At 47.4% G+C, this 20385-nt stretch overlaps 1 pseudogene; it reads left to right on the top strand.

Moving 5' to 3' along the window:
- Positions 1–18708: 18708 nt before the first annotated feature.
- On the top strand, positions 18709–19647 carry LOC127057218 (olfactory receptor 51G2-like; annotated as a pseudogene).
- Positions 19648–20385: the final 738 nt, after the last annotated feature.

Here is a 20385-nt window from a genome sequence, read left to right as displayed (position 1 = left end):
TTTCGTGGGTGAATACCCACTTCCTCAGATGATGCCCTCTCTCCTGCTTTATTCTGAACTCAGCTGCTCAGCCCACTTGGGCGGTTGCCCCATCCCATCTCCTGATCTAAGTACAGCATTGACACCTCACAGACTAGAGGGAGATTGCAGGAGGGCAGCCCCATTGTGACCTAGACATGACATCAGCGCCTGCCTGATGCCAGAGCAGCAACTTGCCCTCAGGTGTAGCCTGGGGACTTGTTGCTGGTTTGAGAGTGTCTGTGTTGAGAGTGTATCAGTGCTTGAGCCCGGGGAAATGAGTTCACTCCTCCCCTATCTCAACTCTGCCTCCTGCCTAGAGATCCTGGAATTCACTCTGCCTTTTCTGGTCTATTTTGCTGTGATAAGGCTCGCCAGATCTGAGGTAAGTGAGACTCCTAGAGAGATGGAAAGGCTGGATTGATGCCAGCTGAATGCAGAAAACAAATATAAGTATTTTTAAATCAGCAGGCTTGGATCATCTTCACCCAAGAGTCCTCAAAGAGCTGGCTCATGAGGTTCTTAGCCCACTGACATTAATTTTGTAACCAATTTAGGATTCCTGAGGGAATTCCAGAAGACTGGAAGTGTGCTAATGTTTTGTCAATATTCAAAAAGTTACTGGAGGTTGACCCGGCTTCTTATAGGCCAGTTAGCCTGAAATAATGGACAAACTGATATGGGAATCAATCAATAAAGAATTAAAGGATAGGAATATATTTAAAGTAGGTTAACAATATTCTATAGAAAATGGGTCATGTCAAACATGGATGTGACAAACTTAGACATTTGTATGGTGTTGTTTTTCATAGATTCCAAGGCAAGATGGGCCTATTGTGATCTTCTAGTCTGACCTTCCTGTCTAACACAGGCCAAAGAACTTCCAATAATGCCTAGTGCATACCTTTTATTAAGATGTCCAATCTTGATTTTAAAAACTGCCATGATGGAGAATCAATCCACCATGACCTTGGTAAATTGTTCCAATGGTTAGTTCCTCTCACTGTTAAAAATGAAAGCCTTATTTCCTGTCTGAATTCGTCTAGTTTCAACTTCCAGCCATTAGACCATGTTAGACCTTTCTCTGCTAGACTGAAGAGCCCATTTGTAATTATTTCTTCCCCATGTAGGGATTTATAGACTTTTCCTCAAACCACCCTTAATCTCTTTTAGCGACATTGACTAAGCTCCTTAAGTCTATCACTACAAGGCATGTTTTCTAATCCTTTCATCATTCTTATGGCTCTTCTCTGAACCCTCTGCAATTTATCAACATCTTTCCTGAATGTTAGACACCAGAACTGGACACAGGTTTCCTGCAATGGTTGCACTAGTGCCAAATACAGAGGTAAAATAACCACTCTCGTCCAACTTGAGATTCCCCTGTTTCTGCATCCAAGTACCTCAGGACATTTGCATTAAAAATTAGCATTATGCAATATTAATGGAGCACAGATTAAATGGATTGAGAACAGGCTAATGCGAACTGATAGATCTCAAAAAGTAATTGTCAAAGGGCTCATCGAATGTGGGTGTTTCTAAAGGGACTCCGCAGGGATCAGGACTAGGTCTGATGCTAGTCAATATCTTTTCAATGACTTGGAAGTAAATACAAAATTGCTGCTGATCAAAATGGGCTGATGACATAAAGATTGGCAGAATGGTAAATAGCAATGAAGACAGGGCAGTCATACAAAGCGTTCTGGAGAGTTTTTTTGACAAATGGGACCCATTCAAACAAAATGCATTTTCACACAGCCCAGCACAGAGTTTTACATCTGGGAACAAGGAGGGCATATTCAGCTTTGGATGTAACGATCTTTAGTTTTGTATCATCTGCAAATCTGGCCACTACTCTGTTTCCTCCCTTTTCTAGATCATTTATGAATATCTTGAACAACTGTGGTCCCAGGACAAATCTCTGCGGGATCTTGCTATTTATCTCTCTTCATAAATTCACCATTTATTCCTACTTTTTGTTTCCTATCTTTAAAACAGTTACTGGTCCATGAGAGGACCTTCCATCTTCTCCATGACAACTTACTTTGCTTAAGAACCTCTTATGAGGGATCTTGTTAAAGGTTTTCTGAAAGTTCAGATGCACTATATCCACTGGATCGCCCTTGTCCACATGCTTCTTCACCCCTGTAACATTACTCCCCATATTCTTCATAGAAATATTGTTCTATGAATGTGGCATAACTAAGATATGTTTAATGCAAGATGGGTCATGTGACATATCATTGGAAAGTTTATGATTTACTGAATGGGGTTATCCTATTTGTATGGATGTATCATTTCTGTATCTGAAGGTAGAAATATGAGCTCTGTATCAATTACAGAAGTACTTGCACCAGGGGAATGCCCCCAAACAGTAGGCAATCAGCCTGGACGGACTATTAGGAAGGACAATAGGACTTTGAAGATACTAATCTTCCTCCTTCCTGAGAAGTTTCCTAGGATGCTGCTTTGACACTGCAGGGTCATGTGATCATGTAACCTCACAGAATCATAGAATCCATAGAATCTCAGGGTTGGAAAGGACCTCAGGAGGTCATCTAGTCCAAGCCCCTGCTCAAAGGAGGACCAATTCCCAACTAAATCATCCCAGCCAGGGCTTTGTCAGGTCTGTCCTTAAAAAACTCTAAGGAAGGAGGTTCCACCACCACCCTAGGTAACCCATTCCAGAGCTTCACCACCCTCCTACTGAAAATGTTTTTCCTAATAACCAACCTAAACTTCCCCCACTGCAGCTTGAGACCATTGCTCCTTGTTCTATCATCTGCTACCACTGAGAACAGTCTAGATCCATACTCTTTGGAAACCCTTTTCAGGTAGTTGAAAGAGGCTATCAAATCCCCCCTCATTTGTCTCTTCTGCAGACTAAACAATCCCACTTCCCTCAGATGGACAGCATTTTGGACTGGTGGTATTTTTCCAAAAGGAAGGAGTAGGGGGGGTCAAACTAGGAGACAAAGGATTCCTGTCATAGCCAAATCCTATTTAAGGATTCAAAGGGAGTTAATCTAGCTTCTTCTCCACCACCTCCCTGCCCAAAAAAGGAAGACTGCTGAAAACACCTGGAGAAATAAATGAACTACTCTGTTGGGGAGGAGGGTAAGGGCTGAGCCGAGGCGAGAAAGATCTAGCCTGTGAAAGGAATACCTGGAGAGTTAAGCTGCAAGAAGCGCAGTTTACCTTCAAGAAACTTTGCAGCTCCCAGGCAAGTTGGCTGAACTCATTCCAAACTGTTGTTGTTGTTTTTTGGTATAAAAGAGCTTCCGTTTAAGGATGATATTGGGATTATATCAGCACTTGTTTGGGAGGATTTGCATAACCCATTCATGGTTTCACCACTCAGGAGTAGCATGGCCATCCCAAATGCATGCAGATAAAACCCCAATAGCATGCATTCCTTAAATATGTATCTAGGAAACACTGTTGTCCAGAGGTCAGATTTCTCCCCCAAGGTCTGAATTCCATGCATGGTATCTGAGGTTAATTGCACACCCTGCAATCCTTAAAGCTGCAGAGTTTTATCATCTCTGCAGGAGAGAGAACTTTGCAGGCTCTCTCCTTCAATGCTTATAAGCTCTGCAGGCTCCTGGTACCAGCAATCCCTGTTTCTCCAACCCCCGGATTCTTCCAGTGACCTCTGGTATGTGTTGTGCTGTGTGCCCTATATTGTCTGCATCATAGGAAAGCACAATGCCTACCCATAAAGCCTTATAGTGTAATACTCTCCCACAAGGAAAAGCTGCCCTCTGGCCCCACATGGAAGTCACCTCTGGCTCATTGTTCTCCCAGATTTATAGAGGAGTTCTCTTCTAACCCTGCTGCTTTCTCTGTGTGTGGCAGGCTTCTCCGAGGAAGAGGAGGCACGGAGGGAAAAAGAAGAAATCGAAAGGTAAGCAGCCCTGACCCCACAGCTGCGGTGGCAGACTCAGGCTCCATGCAAAGCAGAGAAATAGAGTCTATTCCTCCACCTGCCTCCCCTCTTCCTGCGAAGGTACAGTCGTGCCCAGAGTCTTGCAGAGGCACTGGCTGGGGCTCCGTTCACAGGCTGCCTCTGAAATCTGGGGCTCTAGAGTGCTAGGAAGCAGAGGGTGCCCAAGCAGCTTAATGTCTCCTTTATGTCTCACTTCTGGCAGCTTTTGGGTGCTGTGAGGAAGACTTGGAGGAGGCTTGTGCATCCCTAGAGACATGGTAAGCAATTCCCCTCTCCATAAATCTGCAGTGGGTCAGTCCTATCCTATAGCATCATGCAATTCATCCCCACCCAGTGGCGGTAGCCCGAGTAATCCCTCCCCTGCCCCGACCTATGTACCAGGCAAGCAACTCTTCTCCTTTAGAATCATGCAGTTCATTCCCACCCAGCAGAAGTTGCCATCTCTAATGCACTCCCACGCCTTGTACAGTGGGTCATTCCCTTCCTCGAGCATCATACGGTTCGTTTAACCTGGAGCAGTGTGTGTGGGGGGTTAGATTGTTTCTACTGGACTGGACCATCCTCCCCTCCCAAAAGGGGGAGAAAATGTTTTCTGGGAGCAACCTCGTGCACCCCAAAGGAGGTGAGGTGGAGAGGTCAGGAGAAAGGCTGGCCTTTCTGTTACCATGAGTAGGGTGAAAGGGATCCACCAGCATTTGGGTAATGGCCCCTCCTCCATTCTCCCAGGATAGGTTCCCAGTAGCATTTGAACGTTGGACCTTCAGCTCTGCAGTATAAAGCACCCCTTAGAGCTAAAGAGGTAGCTGTATTAGTTGGCAGCTATAGTAGGCTGTTATCCTATATGTTGATTCGCTTCTGTGGGTGGGACATGACACACACGCTGCCAGCAGGATACACTCTCACTTGCTCAGCACTAGACAGGGCTCACCTAACAATCCAGTTAACCCCAAAGCAGAACATCCAAGGCCCAGGTATTGCAGGGGAGGAGTCTGCCTCAGAGGAGAATGGGACAGGGAGCCTTTCGGTGCCACACCTCTGGGTAAAAGAGGGCCTGAGGGTAGGGCCTGCACTAAGCTATCTGCTCTCTCTGTTCCACAGCTGCCCTGTGCCCCTGGAGAAGCTCCCTTTTGCTTACAGCCTCAGGCTCTTTGAGAGGCAGCTACAGTACGTGGCCAGACACCTGGATGAAGTTCTGATACCGTAAGGCAACTGACGGGGGGGCACCAGACTGGGGGCTGCGTGGCAGGGGATAGTGAACGTAGAAAGGAGGGAGTAGAGACAACCAGACACTCCAGGATCCTAAAATAACGGGGAAAAAGGCACTAAGAGGCTTTAGCTTCTAAAGTGAGAGACCAGTGACAGTGAGGTGAGAGATTATCAGAAATTAAATGCAGAGATTACAAGTTGGGGTTGTGAGTAGGATCAAATCTTTCTGTACGGCAATATCTGCCAGCAGGTGACTATCTAGCACCTGCCCGTGCTGTGTTTGAGAGAAAAAGCAATCAAATTACACTCCGTGAGGAGGTATACATCCCACACAGCACTGGAAGGGGCTCAGGTTGCCAGGCAGGCCCATTAACTCCACAGGGTGCACTGGAGGAAGAGCCAGGGAGCAGGGAATTGATTTCAAGCAGGCTCAGCTGGGCAGGAATAGGCAGAGCCTATAAAGCCAGGAAGCTGGCAACAGACAGGGGCTGTCTTTAGGAAAGGCAGCCCCTCCCCAGGAAGAGGTGGGAGTGTTTGGAGCTGGCGCACCCAGAACAAGGAGGGGAACCAGGAGTAGTAGGAAGCAGTCCAGGCTTGGAGAGGAGAGCTCAGAACTGCTGGGTTGAGGGTTCCTGGCCTGGAGCCCGGTGTGAAGTGTGGGCCCCGGTTTCCTTACCAGCCACCAAGGGCGTGGCATAAACCAGCGGGGCAATGAACAGGAAAACTATCTGGGTCATTGTGGAAGTGACAGTGACCACATGTGACAATTGGAAGGGGCATTGACCTCGAGAGCTAATCCCCAGAGTAGGCAGCAGACAAGTAGTGAGGGGACACCACATGATACACCCCAAACACTAGTCATCAGCTGGGTTCAAACCCAGGTAGCTCATAGCCATTGAGGAAGTTATCTAGTTCCTTTTATAGTTTATAGTCTTGGCCTTCACAACATCCTCTGGCAAGGGTTACACACACATGCTCACATCTTCCTCCCCTAAACCAATTGTTCTTAGCTAATCTTTCTATTAAAATAGCAGTAGATCCCTGATCATGCTCAAGGCCCCATTGTGCTAGGTGCTGCACATGTGTGTGTGATGAAGGGGTTATCGTTCTAGATGAAATGAGTGCCAGCTCCCCCCCTCAGTCCTTCGTTACCCAGTTGATGTCCTTGTGTCAGGCTGTGGTGTGCAATGCATGCCTAGGCACTGCCTCATTGCACTACTGTTGGAAGGCTGTGTCCAAGCCCTGCCTTTGCTCAGCAGGGCCATGTCCCATCTGTCCCTGTCTCCTCTCTCCCACAGGCCGGGTGTGTCGACATCTGCCATGAGCCAGTTCTCCTATTCCCCTATGGAATCCACCACCTCTTCCCTCTGGAGTCCCAGCTCCTTTTCCCTGAGAGAAGCCTCCGTGACTTGGTCAGAGCCCCTCTGCCACACAAGGGAGATCATGGCTTTTGCAAGCTGGGAAGGATCCACTCATCCCATCCAAGCCCAGCCTCTTCCCAGTCCTCCTGCCCACAGCAGACGAGACCGGCGAGAGCAGAACATAGGTCTGGACCAGATGTCAGAGCATGGTTCAGACTTCAACATCCGACAGAAGCATCTGCAGAGCCCACTGGGGGCTCCACAAACCCCCTTCCCGAGGGAGCCATTGCTGGGTGAGCAGGACACCAAGCAGCAATGGGCATTCAACATAGATCAGTCCAATAGTGGATTTCCAGAAAAGGTCTCAAAGCCCCTGAGATCTGACACCAGCCCTCAGCATGCACAGGAGATCCAGGAGCCATGTGTCTGCCCCTCGGGACCCCTGCCCCAAAAGGTCCTCAGGATCATGGCATCCCCTATTGCCATCCTGGCCAAGCTTGTGCCTACAGCGAGGCTCAAGCTGCAGGATCACGTGGCTCAGAAATGCTCAGAGATCCAAATGAAAGCGTTTCCTAAGATCGTGAGAGAATCACACAGAGATGCTCCCCTCCTGAGAGAGACTTCCCTGCCTGGGTCACTCCGCCCACACAGGGAGCCAGGCAAGCACAGGACAGTGGCATTCCCAACAATGGGACAACAGCCTGCCCACCCCATCGAACTCCATATAAGGCGTGAGCATCTCGACATTCAGAGAGGGCTGCTCACCCTGGACCCAGAGCCCCCGGCAAAGCTGCCTCATGCCGTCCAAGCTTGGGGAGCCAGTGTGGAGTTCAGTGAGATGGAGACTGATTTCCTACAGACGGGGAGGCAAAGTACAAGCTCCTCTTCTTCCACACGTCCTCCAACACCAGTGGAAGATACCACCGTGGAGATGGGCAGGAATGATGACATGTCAGGAAACCAGACAGATCGCTGCGCTCTGCCAGGAATGGTGGATCTGGCATTGCCACCTCCAGGAACCACAATGGCAGAGAAGACCCTCGAAGCCACACTCCAGATTTGTAGGAGTGAATTGAGAAAGCCCCTCACCAGTGTGAGCGGCACCAAAGGGACTGAGGAGAACCTGGAGCTGCACATGGAGAGGAAGGTGATCTTGGGAGAAGGCTCCTGCCTGGGGCCAGGGGCACAGGCAGGTGAGAGCAGGGCAGATCTTCCCAGGACCCAATGCCACCAGGTTGCCCTAGAGGCACCAGGCTCTGAACAGCTCACAAGATCCACACTTGACTCTCTCATTGCTGGGCACGCTGCACACGACCTGCAGATCAAGCAGCTGACAGAAATGTTGTGCAGCTCCCACCTCATGGTGGGCCAGGTCTCAGTTTGCCAGCAGTGCCACAAGGCATATCCAGGAAAGATGAAGGGTAAGAAAACTCAGAAGGAGACATCTGCTGAGCTGCATGGTCTTCAAGACATCGTGGGTTCACAGGGGTTCGATGGAACTGTGAATTCAAAGCTCCCCAAGGACCAGCCGCCAATCAAAATCTGCAAGAAGTGCAGTAAGCTTCGATGGAAGAAACCAGCTGGCTCTGAAGGTGCTGACTTGCCCACAAGATCCCATGGAATTCCAAAGCGATGGACTCCAGGAGACTCCTCAGCATCAGCCAACCGCAACAAGATGCCAGAGATGTGGCTCCTTCCAGCAGGCAAGAGCAAGAAGCAGGATGGAATGGGGAAAATGGCTCCCACCAAGCAACCAAAGATGGTGTCCATTGCGACGAGTACAACAGGGCTTTCGCAAGCTGGGGAGAAAGCAACTGGGAATCCTGACGGTTCTCCCCCCAGGTCACCAAAGGCCTCCAGGGCTAGGACACCATCCCCTCCAAGAAGCAAAGTTACAGTGCTCAAACAGATGTTAATGTGCCTCAAACAAACCTTCAGCAAGCTTCAAAAGAAAGTGAAGTCCCGAATGTCCAAGGACTCTCATTCCAGAACACCTGACACTAAATTTACAAAGCTACCCTTTTGGAAGGCAAGGGCCTCCAAGGGTGTCCGGTTACCAAACTACTGAATCCCACCCTTCCAGCATGCCCACTAACAGAAGGGGCCCACAAATTCCAACATCTCCCTGTCATCCAGCGGGTCTGCTAAGCATGGGCTAAAGTGGCTGAGAAGAATGCCTTGTTGTCCTGGGACAGAGAGACTGATGTATAAGAGACCCTCCTTGGGGTATGACATCTAAATTCAGATTCCAAGATGAAGGGGGACCTGGGTGCTTGAATGAGATTGAGGGTGTGGCTAGCTCACTGGATTTGTTACTTTACCTCATATGGTTCAAGAATCAATCCTTCCTTCAAGAAGAGCTGACACTAAGTTGACAAAGCCACCCTTTTAAAAGGCAAGGGACCCTCAGTCTGTCCAGTAGTACTATTAGGGGCCTACCATCAATCAAACCCAAACCGGCCCTTTGACCTCTAAAACCCTGCCCCACCACCCTTAAACCCCACCGACCTATTACCAGAAGCCCCACCCACAGGGATATTATTTCCAGAGTCAAGGCGGACACATGACCGAAAGCAAAGTGTGTCATGTGACCCCTCTAAGAACTCCTCCCACTGTCCTCTACCAATCAGGAATGGTTTCACCCCCATAGGCCTACGCCGAGAGGTCATTTGACCAATCAGGGGTGTTCCAGGGTGGGGTGACTCATCCAGATGTGGCTCGTGTGACCCCTCTAAGATCTCCTCCCACTGCACTCTACCAATCGCGATGGGTTTCAGCCGCATAGAACCACCCCGAGAGCAGATTTGACCAATCAGTGGTGTTGCTGGGCAGGGTCACCCACCCAGATGAGGGTCATGTGACCCCTCTGAGAACTCCTCCCAGCACTCTTTGCCAGAGTGCAGCACTATCACCCCATAAGTCCCAGCAATTGGGACAGAAGGGGGCATCTTTTACCAAGGACGCGTGCCTTGGAAATCGTGGAAACATGGACTCCTTTTTCACCACCTCTCTGAGCACTTTGGACTTTGTTTTAGACCCGAAGGCCTTTGAACTTCTGTGAAGAAAGCGCTACATTAGCGACAGTTCCCACAAGGGCTCTTTGACTCAGCTGTTGATTGATGCGCCAGAACCTGAAACCCAAACTCTCTTGAGGCACCCTGATGAGTGTGATGGCCTCTCATTTTCCACCCCCCTAAAGGTGGAAGGCAAACACAGCTTGGGGGAGTCATCGGAGGAGAAGGTGAATGGAAATGACATTGCTCAGGTAAATTAATGATTAAAAAGTGACCGTTGATGATGGGGTGTAATGGGCTTCGGAACCGGGGGATGGGGGTTGGGTTGTGTCTATTTAAAAACAAGCAGGGAGAACTTACACTGTTTCTTTTCTGTAAATCTCTCGACAGCTTGACGATGCCTTTCTAGAGGACCTGGATGCCCTGGATAGTGTTACATCAAGCAGCAAAGATGAACTAGGTTCTCCTTGTTTTTGCTCTAAGCCGATACAAATTGTTGAAGAGGACTCCGAGGATGATGGCTATGAGGAGTTTAGGAGGCTTGGCATGGAACTAACTGATCCAGTGCCACATCGTGAGCATAAAAAAGTCATGCAGACTATTGTACGTGTTGCTCTTTATGCTGTCCTGAATAACTGCCTTAGGGAAAAGCTTTCTGAAGATTGTGAGGGCTGTGTCATAGATGTGCCAGCCCAACGGCGCCATGACTTCAGTAGATATAAACTGCAAGCTCCGGCGCCTGTGTGCTGAGCTGTATTTGGAAAGCTGATTAAACACTGTTCTTGCCATAGGGTGTTCTATGCAATGTCTGTGCCTAACCCAAGACCATTTAGCGTAAGGGGTGACCTTGATAAATGCTATGCAATTTAGTGCAGACCCTGACCGTGACCATGTTTTATAGAAAATGACCAAACCGGAAGATGTATGTGTCACCTTATTGACTTGAACTGGGACCGCATAGAACATATCTACAACCAAGGCCCTGTAGTGGCACCAAATCTTATGTGAAGGGGGTCCTAGAAGGGGTCTAAAACCAGATTATGGGTTGTTTGTTATGATTATGCTGTCTGTATGCATGTGTCATTTTGTAACTGAAGTTATGAATATTGGCTCTATCCTGTCTGTATTTCAAACTTATGCTATGCTTCTGGGTGACATCCCAGGCGAGTTGGTGTCAGCTCTGCCTAGCCTGCTTGATGGCCCATATAGGACCATCAGCTACACCCATTGAGAGAAGGCAGATACACCTTGTGAGTCAGCAAAGTATGCAGGGACTTGTCCATATGACTCCAAACTCCATTTTGCTTGTAATTTTCTACAGTAAGGACAAAAAGGTGTTCTTACACCTGGATACAACTATAAAAGGCTGATGCCTCGTCTCCATCTTGTGTTCAATCCTGCTTCTCACCTCTGGAGGGACTTTGCTACAAACTGAAGCTCTGAACAAAGAACTGATGACCCATCCCAGCTGGGGATGTACTCCAGAGACTTAATTTAAACCTGCACTTTATTGTATCACTGCTACAAGCCTGAACCAAGAACTTTGCCATGACTGTATGCAATTGATTCCATTGAACCAATTGTAGCTCTCATCTGTATCTTTTTCCTTTTATGAATAAACCTTTAGATTTTGTAAATTAATAGATTCTAGGACTGGCAGGGACCTCAAGAGGTCATCGTGTCCAGTCCTCTGCCCTCATGGCAGTACTAAATACTGTCTAGACCAGCCCTGATAGCCATTTATCTAACCTACTCTTAAATATCTCCGGAGATGGAGATTACACAATCTCCCTAGGCAATTTATTCCAGTGTTTAACCACCTTGACAGTTAGGAACTCTTTCCTAATGTCTAGTCTAAACTTTCCTTGCTGCAGTTTAAGTCCATTGCTTCTTGTTTATTCTTAGAGGCTAACTAAGGTGTACAAGTTTTCTCCCTCCTCCTTATGACAGCCTTTTAGATACCTGAAAAATGCTATCATTTCCCTTCTCAGTCTTTTCTTTTCTAAACTAAACAAACCCAATTCTTTCAGCCTTCCTTCATAGGTCATGTTCTCAAGACCTTTAATCATTCTTTTTGCTCTTCTCTGGACACTCCAATTTCTCCACTCTTTCAGTATCTCTTTTCCCTCAGTTACAAGGTTTCATCCTGCTAGTTTATTGACAATGAAACCACGTGTGTGTTTTGGAAGCACGCAAAAGATCAGTACTCTGTCTCTGGCAATACCAATGTCTTCACAGCCTGTTTCACCACCGCTTATGCCTGCTTAGAACTATACAACCTCCTAGAGAGGTTTCAAGAGTGGTGCCTGTACCTTGACACTGTCTGGGTCATATTTGTGAAAAGGGAGAGTGAGTGGAATCCCCCTCTGGGGGATTATTTAGGGACAACAACCAGTGTTATTTTAAACCGCCTCTGTAAACCATTTTCCTTACCTTCAAAGAATTTGAAGGGTTAACATCAGCGGCTCTGGTACATATAGTTCTGTGAATCTCTGGTTGTAACTCTTTAGAGTCAGGTAACACATCAGTGTAGCAAAAGGTGTTATGGGCTGTAAAATATCTCTACATCCTAGGTTTTAAAGTTCTGTTAAATCGCTCTACAACCCCTGCTTTGACTTCATAATTAGTAAGAAGATGGTGAACTCCATGCAACTTTAATAATCTGCTTAAAGGTTTGTTTAAAAATTCTTTCCCCCGATCGGTTTGTAATTTTTGAGACATGCAACCTTTGCTGAAAATAGCTTGAAAGGCCTTGGATACCTCAACACCTGTCTTGTCTTTTAGGCATAAGGCCCAGGCATATTTGGATAGAATGTCTATCACTGTTAAGATGTACATAAAACCGCTGATGCATTTGGAGAACCAGTGCATATCCACCAAATTTGCCTGCCATTGCACATCCACATCTGACACAATGGCCTTGTTTCCTTTCAAATGTATTCAAGCCGGTTTGTGTAAAGGGACAGAAGAACAGGAGTACTTGTGGCACTTTAGAGAGTAACAAATTTATTTGAGCATAAGCTTTGGTGGGCTACAGCCCACTTCATCGGATGCATGCAGTTAAGGTGAGCTATTATTAGCAGGAGAGAAAAAGAACTGTTTGTAGTGGTAATGAAAATGGCCCATTTCCAGCAATTGGCAAGAAGATGTGAGGAACTGTAGTGGGCCTCATCCACTCCCAGCCTTTAATGAAGCCTAATTTAATGGTGTCCAATTTGCAAATTAATTCCAATTCAGCAGTCTCTTGTTGGAGTCTGTTTTTGAAGTTTTTTTGTTGTAATATTGTGACTTCTAAGTCTATAATCAAGTGGCCAGGGAGATTGAATTGTTCTCCCACTGGTTTTTTAATGTTATAATTATTGACGTCTGATTTGTGTCCATTTATTCTTTTACATAGAGACTGTCCGGTTTGGCCAAAGTACATGGCAGAGAGGCATTGCTGACAGATGATGACATATATCACATTGGTAGATGTGCAGGTGAATGAGCCTCTGATAATGTGGCTGATGTGATTAGGTCCTATGATGGCATCCCCTCAATAGATATGTGAAAAGAGTTAGCAAGAGGCTTTGTTGCAAAGATAGGTTCCTGGGTTAGTGTTTTTGTTGTGTGGTTGCTGTAGGTTTGTGGGCTGTCTGTAAGAGCGGACTGGCCTCTCTCCCAAGATCTGTGAGAGTGAGGGATTGTCCTTCAGGATAGGTTGTAGATCCTTGATGATGTGCTGGAGAGGCTTTAGTTGGGGGCTGTGGCGGATTAACAAATTTGCCACACCTAGGCCCTCAAAAAATTGCCAGGCATCCCCCACGCGCCAGCTCACCTCTGCTCCCCAACGGCAAGCCTGGCAGAGAGGGAGGAGAAGGGGACTTGTGGCACATTCGGGGGATGGCGGCTGTGGAGTGGAGATGAGCTGGGGTGGGAAGCGGTTCCTGGCCCCTCTCCTGGGTTACTCCCTGCACCCGTGGTTCGCAGCTCAGCTCTGCTCCGCCTCCTCTGGGTGTGCTACTACTCGCTTCTCTCTCCCTCCCAGCATCTTTCCATGGCAAGCCAGGGAGGGAGATGGAAGGAAGGAAGTGCAGTGCGCTTGGGGGAGGAGGCGGGCCAGGGATTTGGAGAAGGAGCAGAGATGGGGAGGGGACATGAGGAAATTTGCCGCCCTAAGCCTAGGCCAAGTGGACCCTGCTGAAGCCGAATGACTCCAAGCAGCACTGTTAGGGGGCAGGGATCAGGGACGGGGTGTTGAAAGAGGGCAGGGGAGTTCGGTGAGTTGTTGGGGAGTGAATAGGGGTCGGGGAGTTCAAAGGGCAGGGAACAGGGCAATTGAAAGGGGGCAAGGATTCGAGAGGGGCAGTCAGGACAAAGCAAGGGTTGGATAGGGTGGTGGGGGGCAGGAAGAGAGAGAAGGTGTGGTTGGATGGGGCAGGAGTCCCAAGTGGTGATCAGGAATGAGAGGAGGAGTTGGATGAGGTGGCAGGGGACAGACGGGCAGAGGGTAAGTGGGTGGACAGGCAGGGGTCCCGGGAGATATCAAGAACATGGAGTGTTGGATAAGGTATGACCCCTGAGGGGGCACGACCCCCTCGTGGGGTGAGGAGGAAGGAACCTGTTGTTAATATTTTGACAGCTCATCACTGCTCCCAAAAGGTTACCAATGTCAGTTCTCAAAGACCTCTAGAAAGGCATCGTCGAGCTGTTGAGAGATTTTCACAAAAGAAACAGCGTAAGCACACCACTGCTTGTTTTTAGATTTACACAACCTCCCGGTTCCTAATTTCATTGCACCCCATCATCAATCGTCACTTCTTAATCATTCATTTACCTGAGCAACATCTTTTTTCTTCACCTTGTCCTCTGGTGACTCCCTTGAGCTGTGTTCGTCTTCCACCTCTGGGGGGTGAACAATAAGAGGCCTTCATGCTCATCAGGTGCCTCATGAGGGTTTGGATTTCGAGTTCTGGCATATCCACCAACGGCTGAGTCAAAGGACCCTTGCGGGAACTGTCGCTCATGTAGCGCTTTCTCCACACAAGTCCAAAGGCCCTCGGGGCTCACACAACGTCTGAAGTGTTCACCAGGGTGGTGAAGGCGTCCACGTTTCCACGATTTCTAAAGCACGTGTTCTTGGTAAAAGATGGCCTCTTCTGCCCCGATTGCTGGGACTTATGGGGTGATAGTGCTGCGCTCTGATTGGCAGAGGGCGCTGGGACGAGTTCTTAGAGGGGTGACGTGACCCTCTTCTGGGCAGGTCACCCCACCCCAGAACACCACTGACTGGTCAAATCTGCTCTCAGGGTGGTGCTGTGTGGCAGAAACCCATCGTGATTCGCAGAGGGCAGTGGAGGAGTTCTTGGAGGGGTCACACGAACCACTTCCGGATGGCTCGCCATGCCCAGGAACACCCCTGATTGGACAAATCTCCTCTCAGGGTGGGCCTATGGGGGAGAAACCCCTCCTGATTGGTAGAGGGCAGTGGGAGGAGTTCTTACAGGGGTCACATGACACACTTTGCTTCCTGCTGTGTGTCCTCCTTGACCCCGAAAGTAATATTTCCCAAGGGTGGGACTTCCAGTGAGAGGTGGTCAGGGCTTACGGTGTCAAGGCGCAGGGTTTAAGCGGCCAAGGGGAGAGGTTAGGGTTTGATTGATGGTAAGTCCCTTATACTATTTCCCGTTTCCATACTACTGAATCCCACCATGCCGGCATGCCCATTAACAGAAGGAGTCCACTAATTCCACCATCTCCCTAGCAACCAGCGGGCCTTGTAAGCATGGGTCAAATTGGCTGAGAACAATGGCTTGTTGTCCTGTGACACAGAGACTGATGATAAGAGACTGTCCTTGGTGTATGACGTTTAACCCCAGATTCCAAGATATGACTCTTTAGGGGCCAACATCGCATCGTTCCCCTGGCTCTCCACGAACAGATTGACTTTGTAAATGCTGGTGCCTGGTTTAGTCTCTTTTCCCCGGAGTGTTGTCCTCCCTCAACTGCGGGTGGGGTTGGCCCCCCCTAAGCATCAGGTCTTAGCCTCTCTCGACAGAGTGGAGATCAGTAGCTCTTGTTTCCTCGTATATAAGGGTCCAAGGTGGAATAGATGGTCATGACCTGTGTCACCAGCTCTGGAACTAGATGATGAACTGACTCTTTACTTGACAAACACCCTGATTATCCTCGCATGAAGATGGTTGCTTTTCATGATTTACACAATTGGATTCATTAAAGGAGGAACCAGCAGGTAGATGTAGTCCAAAATCATTTGAAGCAAGGGAGAAGGTGAACGTCACATGATCGGTGAACGAAACATGATCGGGAAGCTGATAAGAAAAACCACACTGGTTACACCCAATAAAGCCATAACATAAACAACCCAAAAGTTAACCCAATATAGTTATATAGACTGACAGAACAGAACCTAATGTGAATCAGTCAACTATTAACCCAGGGACAGAGGAGCTAATAGACTTTTATTTGCTGACAAGCAACTGAATGAGGGGTGAGACGCTGGGATCTTTTCAGGTTCTGAACAAATCCCGATGACAGACGCTACATTTTAAGTCCCACTCTAACCTGAGAAATCATCTCTGAGAGAAGATCAGAGGGGAAAGAATGGGTTGACGTGTGTACTAAAATAAAGATGTGTAAATGTTATGTCAAAATTTTTAATTGTAATACAAATTTTACACATCAAATTTTCATGACATGAAGGTATATTGAAGGCCCTCAGCAGAATTGTTAGAATCGCTACAGGAAGCAGCAGTGGAAACTTTACTGCTTAATGGTTTTTGCTTTAGAAAGTATTTCAGAAATACTCCACACACTATTTGGAAAGGTTTTATGCTATGAACTCCTTGATCAGTGAATCATAGAATCATAGAAGATTAGGGTTGGGAGACCTCAGGAGGTCATCTAGTCCAATTCCCTGCTCAAAGGAGGACGAACAACAACTAAATCATCCCAGCCAGGGCTTTGTCAAGCCTGCCCTTAAAAACCTCTAAGGAAAGAGATTCCACCACCTCCTTAGGGAACCCATTCCAGTGCTTCACCAGCCTCCTAGTGAAATAGTGTTTCCTAATATCCAACCTAGACCTCCCCCACTGCAACTTGAGACCATTGCTTCTTGTTGTCTCATCCGTCACCAATGAGAACAGCCAAACTCCATCCTCTTTGGGAACCTCCTTCAGGTGGTTGTTGAAGGCAGCTATCAAATCCCCCCTCATTCTTCTCTTCCACAGACTAAATAACCTCAGTTCTCTCAGCCTCTCCTCAAAAGTCATGTGCCCCAGCCCACTGATCATTTCCATTGCCCTATGCTGGACTCTCTCTGATTTCTTCACATCCTTTCTATAGTGGGTGGCCAAAAAGTGGACACAATACTCCAGATGTACCCTCACCAGTACTGAATAAAGGGAATAATCACTTCCCTTGATCGGCAGGCAATGCTCCTGCTAATGCAGCCCAATATGCCCTTCGTCTTTTTGGCAACAAGGGCACACTGCTGACTCATATCCAGCTTCTCATCCACTGTAATCCATGAGTGCTTTTCTGCAGAACTGCTGCTTATCCTGTCGGTCCCTAGTCTGTAGCAGTGCGTGAGATTCTCAGTCCTTAAGTGCAGGACTCTGCCCTTGTCCTTGTTGAACCTCCTCAGATTTCTTTTGGCCCAATCCTCCAATTTGTCTAGGTCTCTCTTGACCCTATCCCTACCCTCCAGCATGTCTAGTTCTCCCCCCTGATTAGTGTCATCTGAAGGTGCAATCCATCCAATCATCCGGATCATTAATAAAGGTATTGAACAGTTGTTTGATACTGTCTCCTACTAACTAACAAGAAGCTGTTTCTAATCACGGCCATGAGCACAATCCCTCTGCAATACCTGTGCATGTGCAAGAGTTTCCAAAAAGTCCTGAGAAAAAGACCACTGCTTTGTGTTTCAGCAAAGAGTAGAGCAGAGGTGCAGCAAAGGGGAGTGTTTGTATGTAATTTTCACCTTACACGAGCATGGCTGAAGTAACTTGCACACTTAAAAGAATATTAGTGTAAACCTACTGTTTGAACTATCCATTCATTTGTGATGCCAACCACTTTCCCACCCAGATGAAGTAACTGTCTGAGTCAGCTTGTATCTTTGCAGATAGCTACAGACCCTTCCATAGGGAGAGGATGCAGGTCCTGTGAGGATGAAGAGAAGCCTGTAGGATGGTCAGACTTTCTGGATTCAGTCAATGTTGGCCAGGCAAAGCAGTTCAGCTTCTCCTGGAGAGATTCTTGGGAGTCAGAGTATATCACTGGGAGAATTTGTTTAGGGAAAATGGATAAAGCCTGGTTCTTATTGATTTTACACATGTAAATTTGAAGTGACGCAGTAGAAGAAAATGTTAGTGAATTCAGAATGTGGACTTGGAAATTTTTCCCATGTGCTGAAGAGAGGCAGTGTCATAACTTGGACTCTCAGGAATGGAGAAAATAATTATATATATATATAATGAGGATATGAAATACATTTATAAATATCTTCAAAGCAGCATGGATAAATACCGTGACTGTTTTCACCATGCATTTGGCATGTGTTTGTACACATCATGATACAATGGGTCACATTCAGAAGTGGAGTTCCAGAAAGGGTATCTGTGGGAAGGTCACAATTGTAAAATCACACAGTGTTCAACTAGGCTGCAGAACTCCCAGCCACAGGATATGAATGGGGCAAAGATCTTAGCAGGATTCAAAGAGGGACAGGATCTTTCTGGGTAACCAGAAATTCTAATTACGCAACTGAGGACTGTTTTAATAACTCCTGGAATGGCTCTAAACCATCCTCATTTACACCACAAAATATCTCTAGCTAGAGTGTGTCAGGGGGAAACTTTGAGAGCAGGTAATCTCATAACCACCTGCTGCAGGGGTCCTTCCTCTGAAGAAGGTGGAACTAGTCAGTTTATGCTGGGCTTGGTGGAGTACAGGTCTGATCCAGTCTGGGAGTATCTATCTTGCTTTCGGTGGTGTAAATCCAAGACTTTTTTTTGCTGTTTTTTCTTTAGCTCCTTGGAGTCTCTAGACTTGCACCGAGAGCAGAAAGATGTCTCCTTAAATACCATCTAATTTCCTATTCTTTTTTTCTTTCAGGAAGGAAAGTTCAAAACTCCTTGGATCTTCCCAGTACATTATGTCAGGTGTCAATGACAAAAAATTCAAATCCGCAGTGTTCCTTCTCACCGGGATACCTGGGCAGGAACACTTCCAAAATCTCTGGATCTCTCTTGCCTTCTGCTAAATGTATGTTATTTCAGTATTAAGAAATTCAGTCATTCTGTTCATTATAAAAACAGATCCAAGACTCCATGAGCCCATGTACATTTTCCTTTCCATGTTGGCCGTCACAGACCTTGGCTTATCAATAGCCACCATACCGACGATACTGGGCATATACTTGTTCAAATCTAGGAAGATCAGCTTTGATGCGTGTTTTGGCCAATTATTCTTTATCCAGTCACTTTATTGCATTGAATCCTCCATGCTCTTGTTGATGGCCTTTGACCGCGTCATCGCAATCTGTGAACCGCTGAGATATTCTTCCATCTTAACCCTACCGAGAATAACGAAGATTGGACTGGTGTGTGTTTTAAGAGGAGTGGCTATAATGCTCCCACTCCCCTTTCTCCTGAAATGGTTCCAATAGTGTCGAGTGAATGTCCTCTCCCATTCTTATTGCATGCACCAAGAGGTCATGAAGATGGCTTGTTCGGATATCACAGTCAACAATATCTATGGCTTGTTTATTACAGTTTTAACGGTGGGGTTGGATTCTCTGCTCATCTTCCTCTCTTATGTGATTATCCTCAAAACAGTGCTGAGCATCGTGTCCCACAAGGAGTTCCTCAGGGCCCTGAACACCTGCGTCTCCCACTTCTGTGCCATCATTCTCTTCTACGCACCAGAGTTCAGCCTGAGTTTGATACACAGATTTGGGAAGGGCTCTTCTCCCTTGCTTCAGATTTTCCTGGGCTACATCAACCTGCTGGTTCCTCCTCTGATTAACCCAATTGTCTACAGCATGAAAAGCAAACACCTTCGTTCAAGGATAATCAGGGTGTTCGTGAAGTGAAGGGTCAGTTTAGCACCTGGCCCCAGTGTTGGTGGCAAAGGAAACAAGGAACACAGGACCCGGCGACTTATTCCATCCTGGACCCTTATATCTGTGATGACATGAGCTACTGACCAACACTCTGTACAGACATGTTCAGATGGGGTCTAAGGCCTGAAGCAATGGTAGGGGTTGTTTCCACCTTCTGGTGAGGGAGGACAGTGCACTAGGGGAAGGAGACCAAGGCAGGCAGCAGCATTTACACTGTGTTCATGGAGAGCCAGGGGACCGGTAGTATGTTGGCCCATACAGAGCTGTATCGGTGGCTGCTCCAACCTCAGAATTCCTGACAATACTCTCAATAAAGAGAAGGGATGTGGATGCTGTTTCCCATTACACCTGGCCTAACCCATCTCCGGTTAAACATCCTTGGGCGATGAAAATAGTTGCAGAGCTGTTTTGCAGTCACAGTGGTCACCGTTCCTGAGTGCTTTGGGTGCTGTGTGATCCATGGGGCTGCACCAGCTGAGGACAGGGGCTATTCAAGGGTTACAGACACCTACCCTTCCCCTAACCCCTCAGCCAGGTGCTTGTGACTGAGTCATGTCAGAGACGTCTTTAATGCAGGAGCCCCAAGAGAAGCCATTCAGGCAACCCCCTCCTCATCACCACTGTTGGTGGCTCAGAGCTGTGTGTGTGAGTGAGGGTCTGACACACAGGAGTCCTGGCAGCAAACTCAGGCCCCTCTTCCCCTCCTCT

This window comes from Gopherus flavomarginatus, chromosome 1 (assembly GCF_025201925.1).
Source record: "Gopherus flavomarginatus isolate rGopFla2 chromosome 1, rGopFla2.mat.asm, whole genome shotgun sequence".
Classification (NCBI taxonomy): Eukaryota; Metazoa; Chordata; order Testudines; family Testudinidae; genus Gopherus; species Gopherus flavomarginatus.
The sequence above is the reverse complement of the archived record's forward strand: the minus strand, read 5'-3'. Positions and strand labels throughout refer to the sequence as shown.